The sequence below is a fragment of the Parasteatoda tepidariorum genome, chromosome 5, assembly GCF_982258835.1.
Source record: "Parasteatoda tepidariorum strain Cologne lab strain chromosome 5, Ptep-v5.0, whole genome shotgun sequence".
NCBI lineage: Eukaryota > Metazoa > Arthropoda > Arachnida > Araneae > Theridiidae > Parasteatoda > Parasteatoda tepidariorum.
In genome coordinates, this window is record NC_141759.1 from 63,312,167 (window position 1) to 63,330,498 (window position 18,332).

Genomic DNA, 18,332 nt, shown 5'->3' on the forward strand with positions numbered 1-18,332 from the left:
AAAACTCAGACAAATTTTACGGATTTTATCAGCAGCGATTAAGCTTAAGAACGCATGTGGTAATGTATGCTTAAAATTACTTTTATAGTAAATGCAGCTATAATTTTATACATAAATTTAGCTTTTCTTTTAGTTGAAATTGTATGTAGCATGATAGTGTAACACTGGATAATGTTTTGCTCTATTCTTGCTTTCCAAACAGATTTCTTTTATGGTTAAGATTTATAAAATAAATAGTAGATACTAGTTTACAAGATAAAGGTGAATCAATTGCTATTTTAATTATATCTAGTGTTTATGAATTTAAAAACTAGTTTGTGTTGTTTAAATATTTCAAAATATTTTCCGTACAACGAAGTTATTATCGGGATTTAGAGACTTCGTTAAATAGGGGTCCGACTGTATTTCAACTAATAGCTATCTCAATGAAGAAAAAAAATCATTTTAAATAAAGATTTCTTTCGGAATATAGGGGATTAAGCAGAGTTTTCCGTAAAGGCTGTCCTTAACATATATTTTTAGAATTCTTATCAAAAATTAAAACAAAAAAGTTTACAAATGGCAGGTTACAAATAAATATTCAAATTCAGAAAAAACGAAAACGCTATCAAAATCTGATAAATTACATTAGTGAAAGTTGGACGTAATGAACATAACAGATTTTATAGGAAGTTGAAACTTGAAGTCGTTTCTCATGATCGTTTTTCAATTATTCTCTGTTTCTTCATGCAGTAAAACAGGTTTATATTTTCCATTATTATTGTAGTAGTGATGCTTGTGTTTTCAATGTTTTTTTTCCTTTTAGCTTCTCCTGGCTAAAATAATCTTTCCTGACTTTATTTTCCACGAGGTTTCTAAAAATACACATTATGAACGGTCATTACAGAAAACCCTGTTAGTCTTTTCAATTTTGAAAACTCTTAAGCGATTTTTACCATTTAAACTTATTTTCTCTGGTAAAAAATTTTTAATAAAAGAAAAAAGGAAGTAAAAATCAAGAAATTAACTACTACTTAATAAATTGAAAAGAAACTTTTATAAATTTTTAAAAAAATACATTTTTACATTAGATTTTTCTGTAAAATTGCATTTTTTTTTTCAATCCTTAATTAATTGTATAAATAATTTTAAAAAAATTATAACTGCTTATTTTTCTCTCGCATTAAATAAAATTTCAAAAAGCTTGCATATTTTTAAACAAATTTCCTATCTGAAATATTTAATTATAAAATCTTTGAGAGAAAAAAGATCAATTTCAATTTGCTTTACCTTCTAACTGAGTGAAAATACTTTTTTAAAATATTAATTTATCTAATTAAACCTGCCAAAATTGCCTCCGTTACTCGTGGCTTAAAGAAATATTTTATTTGTAAGTCCGTTATTTTTCAGAAAGTTCTATTATTTAAATTCTTTGTTGCATTTTTACCATACGATAATTAGTTCTTCAAGTTATCATATATAAATAAACAGAACAAAGGCAATTACCTTGATAATTGAGTTTTGCCTGTGCAATTCGAACTTACCAAGTTTTTAATTGAAAGCAATGCTTATATTTATTTTTAACCTCAGAGGTTGACTACTTCAAGCTTGAGATAATTTGTTTGCAGGAATAATTTGAGGAGTGGATTTAATTTCCAGAAAAACTCAATTATTTCTAATTATTTTTTATTTTCTAAATTTTACATGAATTTTTCCCCTGGGCATTTTAATATATTAAATGTAAAATTAGAAATCTGTTTTAAATATGTTGTATTTTTCAAAAAAAAAAGTTATTACAGAAATTGTACATACACTCTACTTCCGTTTCGAAAGCAGATTTTATTTTTAATTTTCAAATTAAATATAGTTTTTTTTTTCAAAACTTAATGGAAAACCATGCTTGTGCAAAACAAATTTATCATTTTTAGCAATTTTTTATATTAAAAAATTCAGTTTAATGATGCCTTAAGAAAAAAAATTTGATATTTTGAACTTTAATAACGATTTTTGCCGTTTAAATGCTAAATATAAGCACTTCAAATAAAATTATCTTTATTGAAAGATAATTTTAATAAACGTTTTTGAATGCTAATTTTTATTCATTTTATTCTCGTATCATTTTAAAAATTTAATCTTTAACCATCACCAAAATTTTCAACCGTTATCGATCCATTGCTTGATGAAGGATATTTCGAAACGTTCCCAGAAATTTTGATCTGAAGATCTGATCCAGAATTTCCATTTCATCTTTATAACATCTCTAAATTTTATCTTATCAACCATCATCACTTTCAACCACTATCGATCCACTGGTTGATGACTTCTTAAAACGTTTCGAAAGGTTTCAATTTGCTGTTCTTACTTTCAAATTCATCGCTATACGATCTGACATCATCTTTATACACTGGTGGACAAAATTAAGAGATGGAAGACATTTTCCCAAATATCTAAAAAAATACTGAATATAAATAAATGAAATTTAGTATGGATATAGCTAATTCCATGATAATAAAGTATGCAAAACAAAAATGAAAGCGCCTTTCACTGGCAAGACCTATTGCCAATAAATCCAATGTAGTCTGAACTTAAGGATAAAAGATGACAATAAAAGTGAGGCTTGTACAGTGTGTCTTGCCTCTAGTATGGTGTATGGTCACCCCTGACAGACAGCATGCACAACGAGTGTGCATGCTGTTAATAAGGGAGTGAAGGAGGACTTGTGGAAGACTCGCCCATTCTTACACCAGAGCAATTTTTAACTCCAGAATGGTTCTGGGGGGAGGTTGGCGCATCGCAAAAGCTTTCCCAAGAGCATCCTAAGCATGTTCAATAGGATTCAGGTCAGGGGATTTGGCTGGCCAATCCATTCGTTGAATATCCTGGCTTTCCAGATACTCATCAACCATAAGAGCTCTATGTGGTCACGCATTGTCGGCCATAAAAATAAACTCAGGGCCAACAGCGCCCTTGAAAAGACACACATAGGGCTCTAGGATCTCCTGTCTGTACCTCTGGGCATTCACGGAGCCATTGTCAAACACATGGAGCGGTGTGCGGGTATCTTGCATGATCCCTACCCAAACCATGAGTCCTCCACCAGCATAATGGTCCCTTTCGATAATGTTGCTGGGATGGTATCGAGTTCCAGGTTCCCTCAATATCAATAACCGTCCAGAATCAGGCTGTAGACTGAATCTGGACTCATCGGTGAAGAGCACATTAGCCCATTGAAGCTGTGTCCAATTCTTATGTTGTCTTAATTTTGTCCACCAGTGAATTTAATACCAACTATCATCATCACCTTCAATCACTATCGATCCATTACTTCCATTACCATCAGAATAGGGATCATTACTAGATCAACCTATTTCTATCTTGTTTTAAGATATTATAGTTAATTTAATTTTCAATCTTTTTTAATTCTTCGTTATTTTAATTTTTTATAAGTTCCAAAATCCTATTTTTTCTCATAAAATTTTTATAAAAAACTGAAAATTTGAAAGACTATACAAGAGTCAAATTATGCAATTAATGTAGAGAAGATAGCTATTAATGTAAATGCGAAAAAAAAGAAACACCCTGAATAACTTTTGATCTAGCGATCGGATCTTCACTTTCTATGACTCAATCTAAATGGTTCGAATGGGTGACCTCAAATGGGCTAATTAATTAGTGAAGACGATATTTTAAGTACTTCCTCTTAATAAACATACTTTTTTTTTCAATTGATTCAGATTTTTGACTCTCAAAATGTAGGGGGCAGTCGCAATCTGGGAAAAATGATCCCCATAGTTTGATCAGGATAATGGTTCAAAGCTTACACCACTTAACTTTAATTTTACTTTTTACATGATACGCCATACCTCGAAAACTTTTTAAGCCAATTTAACAAATTTTGGACACAATTTCAAAATTCATTTATCCAAATTTAATTCCATACAAAAATGAATTTTATTAAATACTTACTATTTTTTGTCATTTTATTTTAAAAAAAGTTTTAAAAAAATTGAATTGTAATGTATACAATCTTCATAACTTTCTCTACATAACTTAAAATGTTAATTAAAGTTAAGTTAATTAAATACAGAACCGTTAATAAATACAGAGCCGTTGTTGAAATATAACTGTTTCTCGTCTACTTCTTTTACTCAACTTAGATTTATTATTTGCTTGTGTACTTTATTGTAACCGTCGTGATATATTTTTGTTTCGTGTACTTGTCAACTTCTATACATAAGTTTCTTTATGTTTCTTTATGTTCTACTTTACTTCGTGCTTGCCTTTGTGTAAATATACAGTGGTAGATTGGAAATATTTGTGAAAGATTCTTTGCGTAAGAAAATAGGCTGTGTTACTTAAGAGAATTGGTACTCGACAGGCTTGACTTATTCGAAATAGAAGAGAAAGAACAGTTGCGAACGTAAACTAATGCCACATTTAAACAACCAATCAGAATCGAGATACCCACACTACATCACTTGCAGGTACAGTAAAACTTGTGTAAGTTGACCCCTTGCGGTGCATTGTTTTAGTCGTCAACTTAAACAAGTGGTCAACTTATAGAGGGGTGGGTCATTGTTTACTTTTTCGTTTCCTATATCATGTTGCTATATATTTATTTATTTTTTTTTTTTTTTTACTTGACTTAAAAATTTTATTCAGAAAATATGCAAATGAATATCTTAAGAAATGTGTTTAAACCTGAATGAACTTCAATTTGATACATATAATTCTAATATTTAACTAATTTTTTTTAAAAAATTTATTTCGTTAATTATGCATGTGAAGTGTTTAATAAATGTAATTTCTTAAAATATCAGAACACGAAAACATGTAAATTGAAAACTTTAACAAAATAAAATTATTTGAACACTTTAAAATTTATTTACTACACTTAAAGATCTAAGACCATAAATAAAGGATCAAAGCATATTTCAGAGCATTCATTTATTCAAATGCTCACTATTGCAACTGGAAGAGCAACTTTTCAACTAACACGCCTGTTTTCAATGAACGGATGAAAGAAATGGTCAATAGCTGACCCCTTACAGTTTCCCCTGATGGTCAACTCACAAAAGGGTTTAGATTAGCTTTTTACACTATTTCACCAAACAAGTGAAATTTTAACAGATATTGCAAAAATGACAGAAAATTTTCTGAATTTTTTTTTCTGGTCAACTTATGAGGGTTTTAGAATAGAATTTCATAATACTCATAGACAAATTTGACTTATTTCAGTGGTCAACATACAAGATAGACAGGTGGTCAAGCTACAAAGGTTTTGCTTCTTTATATTATATAGGAAAAATTCCGTTCTTGATAATTGAGGTCAACTTATGCAGGTGCCCAAGTTACAAGGGTGGTCAACTTGGCAGGTTTCACTGTATCCCATTAATTATTAGGTATTGCTGCATTTTTAAATTTTTGTTTGTGTTTTTTTTTTAAATTGACAAGTTCAGCTTGAACTAGGAGGCTCCCTCAAACATGAAAATTTAGCTTTTAATCAATCAGATGGGATAAATTCATTACTAGAACTATAAATGGGATTCGACAAATGGAAATAATAATTCTCAAACATTATTTAAATAAAGCTGATGATGTAACATTAAAATATGCATTTACCAGACAGCACCACTGGTTAAGAAAACCTCATTAATTTTAAAAGGGCAGCGCTTTAAACTCAATTAAAACTTATTAACTAAATTTCTTTAGGGAAATAAAAATCCTTTAAAATATATAGTTAAGCTAATAGTGTTAAACATCATTGAGAGATAACTAGAAGCTTTCGAGTAGTAAATGTCAGTACTATTCTTTGAGCTTAAAGAATCTTATATTTTAACTTTTATCAAGATTGTTTAATACTTTTCTTAAAGTAATAATAATGAAATGCTTAAAATCAGGGCTTAAATAATCTCATTTATCCACGTTATTACATCTACGTCAACACATTTAATTTAAGTATAAATGAGATGCATTAAGTATATTTCACACAAAAAAAATTCTTTTTTCAATGGCCACCTGAGGAATGACATTTCGTCGATACAGGCATCTGAAGGGCAGATTTGTTGGCCACTCTTTCAGGGCCAACGTTGCTCCCACAGTAAGGACAGATAGTACAGAGAATAAAAGAACATCCATGCCTTGTCCGGGATTCGAACCCAGAACTTTTCTGATGTAAGGCTAGTTCCATGACCCCTACACAAATCGGTCGGCTTTCACAAAGAAGTAAACCTGAAAATAAGCCCTCGCCAAAGGCGAATCAAGAGAAAGAAGTGGCGACTTAAATTAGGTAAACAACCAGTCACTTTATCCATTCTCTTTTTTTTTTCAATCGTTTAATGATGAAAGTACATGAATACAGAAAGACTCTGAAAAACATAATTTTTATTAAAATGTCCAAAGTCTCCATTCAAAATTTTGATCTTTCAGAATCCATCAATTTGTGATGGAAAGATTCATGTAAAAGAAAAGCTCTTTATGAATTCAAATATCTCAAAGTTGTAGTTGAAATATTAAATTATTTCTAATACGATTTTTTTTTTAAATATGATTTAATCCAGGCAAAAAAAAATTTGCAAATAGAGGCTATTAAATGGAAATGACCAATCGATAGTGGTCACTCATTAGGGTTTGAGGAAATAGTGACTTACTAATTAATTAGAGTCTACCGGTCTCTGCCTACTAACTGAAAATTTACATTTTCAGATCTACAAAGAAGCATTTTGGATACTATTAACAAGAAGTTATTAAATATCGATGGTGTAATGTTTATCAATGAAAAAGAATTATTATAAGCAGCATTAGTATATCATAGTTATTAATAAAGTAATACTGTCAAAATTAGTAGCCATTGTCCGCAAGTGCATGTCCCTCACCTTTAAAATGGTATTGTAAACTTTTATTTTAATTATAAGGGCCGGGATAGCCTGGTCGGTAGGGCGTTGGACCCACGTTCGAGAGTTCGTGAGTTCGAACCCCGCCGGCCGAAGACTCCCCGCGTAGTAAAGTGACTGATGCACGTTAAATCTGTCGAGTTTCAAAAGTAATCCATGTTCCCATAACAAATCAATACATCTGGGGGTTCTGGATTGGAGATCGATCGTTCTCTGATTCAGGTCAAAATTACGATCTGTGGATGAATCAATGGATGTATGAATGGGTCCGCCCTATAAACGGGTGTGACGTATGGTGTGGCAGAAGTCGAATTCTTGACCATAGATGGCGCCATTGAAAAACAAGAAACGCACACTTTGGCTTAAATTTGCTCGGTTTCACCAAGCAGGCTTCCTAGTATGGCAAGTAGCATTAGAACCAACAACAACATTTATTAATTATTTTCTCATACTCGATGATTAGGGTGAAATTCTTTTAAATAAAATTGCGTACACAGTAAAATTCCGGATCAAATTACAGTATAAAGTACCGGCACTTTGAGTGCATGATCAGTAAAATAAATATTTATCGTAAAATATTATTCCATAATTTTTACTGTAATTAAATTACTACTGTAAATACTTATTATTACAGTAAAAGATTTTTTGTTCCGTAACGTGTTATTGTAATATGAACCGGAATTTTTTACAGTATATGACTAGGAGAATAAAAAAGAATAAACTTACTTTTTAAATAACATTCTTATTAATATAATTAAATTCAATAATACTTAAGTTTTATCAAATATAATCGTTTCTTTTTCCCTCCCTTTGGTGACATCGTTAACCATTTGCTTACGGCTGGTACAACATATGAACCACATGTAATGGTACAAATGGTACACTCCAAGCAAAGGATTAAGGATTTTCTTCAAAATTAGATTGACGCTTTTTTCGGTATTTTAACGTATATCTGATTGAATAGTATTCACATGCGCTACCGGAAATGATTTCTGGTTAAATAATAAGAGTGAAAAATACATGGATGGAATTTCGGTCCCAAGCATTTCGGACAATTACAGCCATACCATGATGATAATACCAGTTCTCGTCCGATCATCAAAGTCAATCACCATCGGCAGCGGTCAGTACTTCAGAGGGTGACCACCTGGCAACACCGCGTGCAGTTGACATAATACATATTAGAACCGTGGTGTCCCAGGGGATAGAGCGCTCGCCTCAAACTGAGGTTACATGGATTCGAATCCAAGGGATGGCTTTTCGATACGAATTCCGCACTCGTCTTGCACAGACCAGAGTGCTGACGTAAAATATCCTCAGTAGATGTTTTAACGGATGGATCAAGGGTTAGAGTGTCCTTGCTTTCAGGCTAACTGTGAAAGGTTTTCGTGGTTTTTCTCTCCACGTAACACAAATTACTGATTAATTCCCTCAAAAAGTTCTCCACAAAGGCAAATTTCTTGTAATACTTGATTTAAAAGTTCCCTTCATCTGAATTGGGTTCAAAATTGCATAGCTACTGAGTAGAACATTAGTATTCGTTTGCTCAAGATTGGGTCGGTTGTTCAACAACGGTTATAAAATAAAATAAAATATAACTTTCGAGTATTAGTTCGGATTTATTTTTATAAAGAATGTTAACTGAATTAAATATTTAACAGACATTTATTATTTTAAATGTGCTTCATTAACAATTTATTAAGTCCTAATGGAAAATTGCTAAGTAATTAAAAAATTTACAATTTACTTACCATTTACACGTAAGATTTAAATTGAAATATAAGGAATAAAGCATATATTACATTAAAAGCCTTCTTATTTGAAAACTAAGCTAATTAATTAATGTTCTATTTTTACAACCATACATTTCGTTAGCAACCGTGAAGATTTATGAACATATGTTCTTAAAACTGAAACCTTGAGGGCCAAAATTACAGCAAACATGTTCTTTCACTGAGTGAGTTCTCTAATTTTCTAAACTAACTGCATAATAATTAACCAAAGTTTTGATTTTTAACTTTTCTCAAATAAATGCTGGAAGCTCAAATCGATTAAATGGAAGGCATTAACTTCTCACATATTTTTTCAAAAATTTTCTTTGTCATTAATTTATTCGCAAACAAAAATCATCATAGCGAATATGTTAAATTATAAATCTTGTCTTACAACTAGACATGCATGCACGTTCTTAAATCTGAAGCGTTGATTGTTTAAAAAATTCCACTAAGTTCTTCAATTTTTCAGATAAAAATATGTAATAATTAACCACAATTTAGATTTGTAACATTTAACAAATTAATGACGGAAGCTTACAAACGAAAAAAAAAAAACAAGAAGGTGAGAACGAAGAATTAATTACGATATAAACTAATGTCTATTACAATCGTGTATACGTGTTCCTTCTCAGGAATATTAAGTGTTCAAAACGACACTAAATATGTGCTTCTACTAAGTTCTTCAATTCTCTAGAGAAAAGCGTAAAATAATTAAATTTCATTTTAAACACTTAATAAATAAATGCTGAAAGTTTAAATACATAATAGCAAATAAATTAATGTTCTGTAAAATTTAAAACGAGAAAAAGAAATGTAACTGTGTGGGCAGAAGCCAATGTGACACACACCGATGTCTGCAATATAATAGAAAATTGCCCCCTTAATCCCTCATAAAAAGCACTTTACATAGCTTTACGTAGAAATAAAAATTTATTGAAATTATGTTTAAATAAATGCACCACAGTAGGTAAGCTTCGTTGATTTAAGACTGTAATTTCTATATAAAGCTGAATCTATATAAGAACTAATTTGATTTAGAACGAAAATTTTATTAGGAAAATATAAAAATTTAATAAGAGCTAAAATGTTAAAATCTGCAGAATTATATTTTCTAAAAGTAAATATATAGTATAAGGAAAATAGTGGTTAATATTCATAATAGTTACAATATAATGCATTTTTAGATTAAAATATAAATGTTTAAAATGGTACTTTATTTAAATAAACACGAATTCCATTTAAATAGTTTGTTTTGATTGATAATGTCACATTAGAGTTATGTTTTATATGAAATGGATTTAAAAAAAGTTAAACTGATTTTAAAATTATTAAAACTAGCTCCGCACGAAGTAATAAAACAAAATCCGAAACATTTTCTTTTTTTACATTTTTCTCAATAATGAACCATTCAATATAGACAACGTTCCAATGACGTCATGAAAAAGAGCGAAGCTATGAATGGTTAAAAATCATTTTTCCGTTGTTTCTTAATATTTGCTGATAGCATTAAAACAAAAAATCATAATTACTCATGCAATCAAAGACACAACTTCATCCTTTTATTATCATAAATATACAATTTAAACGAACATCTAAACGTGATTTTTGAAGAAAAAAAATTTTAATTATAAATATTTTTTAAATTATTATTATTCTTAAATTAGCTTGAAAAAAATTTTGTTTTGAGTTCAGTTGAGTACTGTGTGTTAAGTTGAGTACTGTGTGCAAAAAAAAACTGAGAAAAAAAAAAGAGGAACACTGATATGAACAGACGACCCAATTTTTTGGATATACGACTACTAATGTTCAACTCCTTAGCCTTGTAATTTTGAACCCAATCCAGAAGACAAGCAAACTCTTGAATCAGTACCCCCAGAGGTTTGGATTTGTTATGTGAACATGGAGGACTTTGCGACTCGACAGATTTAACTTGCATCAGTCACCATTTAGGGGAGTCTTCGGCCGACGGGGATCGTATCCACAAACTCTTGGACATGGGCCCAGCACCCTATCGACCAGGCTATCCCGGCCTTGATATGGAGTAGTCACAATCTGGAAAATATGAGCCGCGATGACTCGTGGGACAGAGCGTCCGCCTTCCAATGAGACGAACCGGGTTCAAATCTCAGTCGATACGAATTCCACATCCGCCTTGCACCGACCACAGTGCTGACGTGAAATATCCTCAGTGGTAGACGGATCATGGGTTAGAGTCCTCTTGCCGTCAGGCTAACCGTGGGAGGTTCTCGACTCCATGTAACGCAAATGCGGATTAGCTTCATCAAAAAGTCCTCCACGAAGGCAAATTTCTTCCAATACTCGATCCAGGAGTTTGCTTGTCTTCTGGATTGGGTTCAAAATTACAAGGCTACGGAGTTGAACATTAGTAGCCGTAAACCCATAAAATTGGGTCGGCTGTTCAACGACGGTGGTAAACTAAAATAATTGTGCAAAATAGCACCGTTTGTTATTTTATGGGTAGCATCATAGCAAGCTTGCGGAGCCTTCCGAATTCATTTGTTGTTTGTTTCGTTGATTGAAAGAAAGCGTTATATTAAAAACACTACAAGTATAATAATATTGGATGATGCGTTTTTTCAAGTTAAAGCGTAAAAATCGGTAGAAAGTAGTAATCACGGAAATCTTACGACAAATTTTAACTCCTTGCGCCATCTGTGCTTAGCTTTATACGGTCAACCATCCATACAATGTAAAAAAAATTGTGAATCTCGACACTAAAAATGGTGGCAATTACTCTACCCCAATGGTGAAGTGGTCAATTAAAACTCCATAAATAACTCTTGGATCTAGGTGTTTCTCTTCACCAAGAACCACGGATGGTTCCTGGTGTAATAAAATACAAAGAATGTTCCTTTACACCTTAAAATACCTATATTAGATAAACACGAACTAACGTGTTATCTTGATGGTTTGAAGGCCTAACTTGAATATGCTAATTAATTTACACAGGCGACTTTTTTTAACTACGAAATCTAACATAAAACTGTACTTTCTCTAATTAAGAGGATTTAGAATATTTAAGAATAAACCTTTCCAATATAGTATTACCACTTTCCAATTCCTTCAAAGAAATTGGAAAGTGGTAATAAATTTAGGACCCTACTTTTTATTTTTGCGCATTTCACCATATCCTTAGACCTATTGTATTTTGCCCACAAATAAATAAGTCGTTTGGGAGATAAGTTGTCATGTATAAAAATAATTTCAAGTATAATATATATGTAATATGTATATATAATGGTCCCGAATCAAATTGACAAATTTCTACATCTTTTGAAACATTATAATTTTAAATAATAAAATTTTTACCTAATTGGTTGAATAGTTCTAGAGCAAGGGTTTCCAACTGGCTGCCCGGGGGCCGCATCCGGCCCGCGGAGCCTTTTTTTGTGGCCCGCGAACAAAAAATATATTAGTTGTCATTTTTTACGGACAATTTTCGTAAAAAAATCTATATGGGTTTAAAATATATTTCTCGTTAATAAAAACCTAATTTCTTCCTTTCTGTGAAATTTAACATACCAACGGTGCAAAAAAATTTTTTTCTTAGGTTTTGCATCTAAGAAAATATTTATTCAGATAGAAAAATAATGGTGTATGTTGTTCTCTTTTAATTTCATTTTTTTGTATTTTGTGAATATAATTTAGCATGCGTGTATCAGAAATTTTCTCGAAGAAATTCTCCGATTTAACTTTTTGAAACCACTCATTTAGGACGAAAATATTTACACACACATTTGTAAATTTTAAATGTAAATATCTATTCTCTGGTGGTTGCAGCAGACAAACCTCAATTTTCTCATTGAACATTTTGCGTGCTACTATGTAAGTTTTAATACTAAACTTTTTAAAGTTTTATATCTTAATTAGATGTCTGTTGCACTTAAATTGTTCAATACATAGGTGCACATTAAAGTTATTGTAGCCCGAATTTTTATTACTTATTTAATATTGTTTTAAATATTATTAATAACAATTAAATATTTTTAAAAATCAACTTCTTATTTTAATTTGTAATTCAATACTTTTGTTTTGTACAACTTGGTAAAAATCTGACAGTGATATTTAATGTTCCTTCAAACATAAGAGTCCTACATAAAATTTTGACAAAGTTGCGGCCCGGTCTCATGTAAGTTGGAAACCCCTGTTCTAGAGAAATGAAAATTTTAAAATCGCCTTGAACACGTAACTAGTTTAAATGAAAATTCGAATTAAATGATAAATTGAAAAATAAATGATACATTATTAAGTAAATGTTAGATTATTAAATAAACACTCAGTTAAGCAATATTGAGTCGGTAACTATTAAAAGATGGTATATCTCCTTAGATTGGACTGTCAAGTGAATCGTTCAGACATTTGATATTATTTGAGCAGTTACTACCTTAGTGAAAAATCTTATCAATCGAAATCGGAAAGAAGCACCATCAAAGAAAAGGACAGATCAAAGGAAAAGAACTCGCCATTTCATTCCATTCCAACTTTTAACAAATAGCTATACTGTACTTTCTCTAAAAATTTCATTTCATTCGTATAGAATTCTCTAAAATTACAGAACTTTGAATTTTTTTTTTCTCCTGCGTCTGTAAATCTCTTATTGATATAAGCCATTTTGTAAGTCCTATCCTTTAAAAGGATTTTCGTTTCCTTCTCCAAGATCATAAAATCGATTTCCAAGATCGAAAAATCAAGAGAAAAAAATTTATCCGTACTTTTACCGCATAATCCGAGAATGTAAATATCAGAAGTAGATATCACTAAATTGTACTCAGCTTAAGTAAATGAAGGTTTTTTTTAAAAAAAAGTTTTCTCGATAATGAAAATGTTAAAATCGAGACATGTGCACAGGTTAGAATCATAAAAATGTAAGTGATACTCAACCACACCAAAAGTATCTTTTTCAAACGGGGCAATATAATGATAATCCCCACTTTTAAAATTTTCCACAGAAGCGTTTTCGGTGCAAAACACTATGAATTCCGTGTAGGTAATAAGATGTTTCATGTACCATGCTGTTACTTAATCGAAATTACAGAAATTAGTAAAAATATCAAACTAAAGAAAAATACTTGAAGTCCACTTTTGGCAGAAGTGTAGATTACCACTTTATCGTTCAAAGCCCTTCAAATTATTACTAATCTTAGAATTCGAAATGCTTTAGTTTAAATATTTCTTTACAGTAACTCTAGGAGCGCACTTTGAAAATTAAATGAAAAAAACTTTCTATAAGTCAGTAAAATTTATCTTTAACAAATATAGATAGATATAAATTTTCAAAGAAAAAAAACAATTTTTTCTTCTCTGGCACCATGAGTAGAATTTAAAGTTCGCAGAGAGGAGTTGATTTAAATAATTAAATAAATAAATTAAAATTTAACTTATTAAAAAGAAATTTTTTAAAAAAATATTGCAACTTTACCCACTCAGCTAGCAGTCACTGTAGGAAAAAAAAGGGATTTTTTTTTTTAAATTTTTTAGGGTATATATTTATATACATAATACCTCTTTTTTTTGGCTTATTTAAAACAAAAGGTTTAAAGTAACCAAACCATCAAAAACATGTAAACTAACAACTTTTTTTAACTATTGATTAATACTTTGAATAAGAATTCAAAAATATTCACTTTTGTCCCATTAATATGCAGATATGATAAAACAGTATAACTAAAGATTTTAAATAAGCTTATTTATGGCTTAAGTGTCTTGCACTTGAAGCAAAGCTATCATTTTATACTGTGTGCTATTGTACTATAAGAAATTATCTGGGCTTTAGAGCGGACAAATAATTAATATATTTTTATTTATTAAATCTTTTTAAAAATCTCCAATTTGGCGACATTTTTCGACGTAGAGGAAAATCATCAAATTTTTCTTCTTTTTTTTTCAAATTTTTATGAGCCCAGATAATGCAACACTGGAATAAGTTTCTACATATTAAAAAATTCGACCATAAACGCTTTTCATTTTCTCCAAATTATGGCGTTTCTCTGTGTTGACGTTTTGCGCCATTTTCCGAATAAAATGCTGGCTAAAGATGGGCTAAACTTAACCTAACGGTCATGAGTAACTGTTGCAATCTCAGATCAGTTATGAAGATGGCATAAAGTCATGCAAAAATGGCATATTGCATGGGAAATGGCATATGGTCAGAGAAAATTTTAGAATATTTTAGAAATGGGGCAACAACAAAAAAAGTTTCCTCTTTGATAGTCATTATTTAGCAGTACAATTCGTAGCATTAATATCAATTACTATGATGAAAGTTTCATTTTTTTATAAATATTTATTGTTACAAATTTTTATATAAAGGAGCATGAGATATTCAAGACAACATATTTTTCCAATTAAAAAATATTAAAAATTAATAGAATGATGAAAAGGAATAAAATTGATATATAAGAAACATAAATAAGAACACACATACAATAGTAAAGGTTTGTTTCAGTTCTAAGTGTAAGAAATACAACAACAAAAAACTATCTTCTTTTTCAATTATTTTAATATAATGGAGCTTTAAATACAACAATGTTCTTAATGGTGTATAGCAGCATTAAGAAAAAAAAATACTTTAAAAATATTTTAAATGCATTTCGAATATTAAAGCATTTTTATTTTTTTAAATATAGTACAAAAACTGTTATTTAAAAATATTACAATAATAAACATAAATATACTGAATATATACAATACAAATTTGTTTATCCAAGTAACAGAAAATAAATCACAAATTAAACTGAAAAAATAAAATTTAGATTAAACACATTATTCTTATTTATACTTTTAATTGCAGCAAGCCTTATGTATCTTTAACAAGTATATAAAAATTAAGTTTGAGAATCTTTAATTATTTCAATAATTACATGATTTAGCTAATTTTAAAAACTAACAGAACATAGAATTAGTGATGGCCTCTTTCATATTAAGCAATTCTAAGAGATACTCTTTTGATCTTAAATTTGCTCACATTAATTTATTTTGCATGGGTATTTTTGTAAAAATTTGAATCCTATGTAAATATTTAAAATTTGAAGATTTATTTTTATTCAAAATAATCGAATTCCTTAGCAATTAAACTAAATTTGTAAGAAAACCGTCTTTTTTTTCTGAAATAATCAAATTTGAAAATATTATAAAATTTAAAAAAATTTACTGATTAAAAATACTTAAAAAAAAACTAGGCTTGGATTTTTTTAAATTTTTTTTAGTTTTAACCGTGATTCAAACCAATCATTCAATGTCATTTACCATTTAGTATAGATTTTTAATGTTATGTAGGAATTTTTCAATTTTTAGATACAAATTACATTTATATTTCAATATGAAATAGTAAAAAATGTATTAGTACTAATAATTTAATAAAAAATAAAGAATAAAAATTAATAATAGAGGTTTTTTTTGTCATTTATTTTACCATAATGAAACAATATGCTAATTAACATAATATAGCACTATATAAAACTATTATACTATACACAATTTATAAAATATATTCCTTAAATAGATTCTTATTATTTTTTATTCATTTAATTCATTTTTCAAAATGCATTTTGAAATCATTACAATAATGTATTAAAATATACTGCATTTTTTACAAAACTTTGCTTACACTAATAATATAAAAAGTGGAGTTGGTGATGATCTATTTTATTCAAGCATTTTTTTTTAAAAGACATTCTGAATTTATCTTAAATTTACTCACATAAATTTATTTAATATAGATATTTTTTTTTCACAAGTACAAAGATATAAAGATTTTGAAAATTACATAATTACGCTTTCTTTTCAAAAAAAAAAATTTTAAAAAGGCAAACACACATTAACAATTAAACACAAAATTGAAAATTTTTTCACAGGAAAATTTAAATACTTTTTCACTTAGTTACCTTCAATCTAAAAATATCCAGTACCTAAATTATAAAAAATTGAACTGTTAAAAAGATTTTAAAAAAAATATAGGCTAAGTTTTAAAAAAAAGTTTTCTTTAAACTAGTCAACCCTATTAAACAACTAATTTAAAATCAAAATATTTTCAGGAACTTTTAAAATTTTTCTGAAATGATGGCACACAAAAATTTTAATTTTGAGGAACTTTAATTTTCAGGAACTTTTAAAATGAAAATATTAATTTTGATTTTAAAAAAAATTAAGTATCCTCATATGTTTTAAAAATCAATATTTATTATATTTATGAAGTTAGAAGTCTTGTAAAAAAATTTTCTCGAATTTTTATATGTATGAATTACAAAAGTATTTTTCAGGAAACAAACTTAAATTATTAAATATTTTCCAAAAAAAATTTTGGGAATAAGAAAAACTTTAATTATTAAATATTTTCTGAACAATTTTTTCAGAAATAAAAAATTAAAGTAATTAATAAATTTTTTTTTAAAAAAAAAAGTCATGTATTCTTATTCAAAAGAAAAAAATTAAACATTCTTCAGTTTAAAAAATTGAAAATTTCACACTAAAATAAGTTAAATAGTTACATAAATTTAAGGAAAAAAAATTGCATTAAGAAATGAAAATTAAAAACTCTCATTAGCAAGATTTGTTGATTTAAATCAGCTGACAATTTTAATAAATTCTTCTTTCTTTTTTTTAAATCACCATGATTTAAATAATTTTTTTAAGAAATCATCAATTTAAAATTTTACAAAGCCTTTTAATATGAAGATGTTTCTAGTTTTTAATGATTTTCATTGTTTTAAAATTTATTGAAGATATTGCCGTGTTTAAAAATTTAATGAAGTTTTTTTTATATATTTAAATACAGTCAAAAAGTAGTTATTTTAAAAATGAATTTTTTGGTTTAAAAAAATGGTATCAAAATTTACAAATTTCTAGTTTTCACTATTGTAAAAACCACGCTTTATTTTATTTAATATTTTAAATATATTTTTTAATTCTAACAGTATTTACAGCAATAAAAGGAAATCATCCTAATTTGGCATAAAAAAAGCATTTAAAAGATAAATTCATATCGCCATTTCTTTTTTTCAATACATTGCATAAAAGAAAATAATAGTGTAAGGCACAAGGCAACACAATTTATTTTGTAATTTCAAAAGTCATTCGTCAATTTCTGTGAAATTAATATTATATTTTGGCCTGTTTTTCAGTAGTTAATAGTGATGCACTTCTTTTCTGTTTTCAATAAATTTAGAGCATGCATTAGCACATACTACTAGGTAACAATTTTAATATGATAATATAGTTTGAAATGTATTGCTATGATTTTTTTTAATAATATTTCAATCATTGTTATATTTACAATATTGAACTAATCAATATTCTTATAGAAAACAGATTTTGATTATAAAAAAAACTAGTTTAAATTAGATTTTTCTTAAATTTTTTAATACCATCATGAACTCTGGTCATGAACTATGGGTTGGATGACTTAACCATTGGCCACAAATCCACATCTTTCATGCAATTACTTAAATGTTAATGTTGTTGTCTTGTCCAGTAGGCAGATGAAAATGAAATTTGTCCGAAAGTATCTAAAACAGCACTTAAATATTAATAGTAAATACATTAAAACATTCAAGAGTCATATTACGGTCGAACAGCTTAGTGAAAGAATCTGTTAAATGAAATTTAAAAAACACTCATACACTCGGTAAAATCAGATTCAGGTAGAGTAAAGAAAAGACATTTTCTG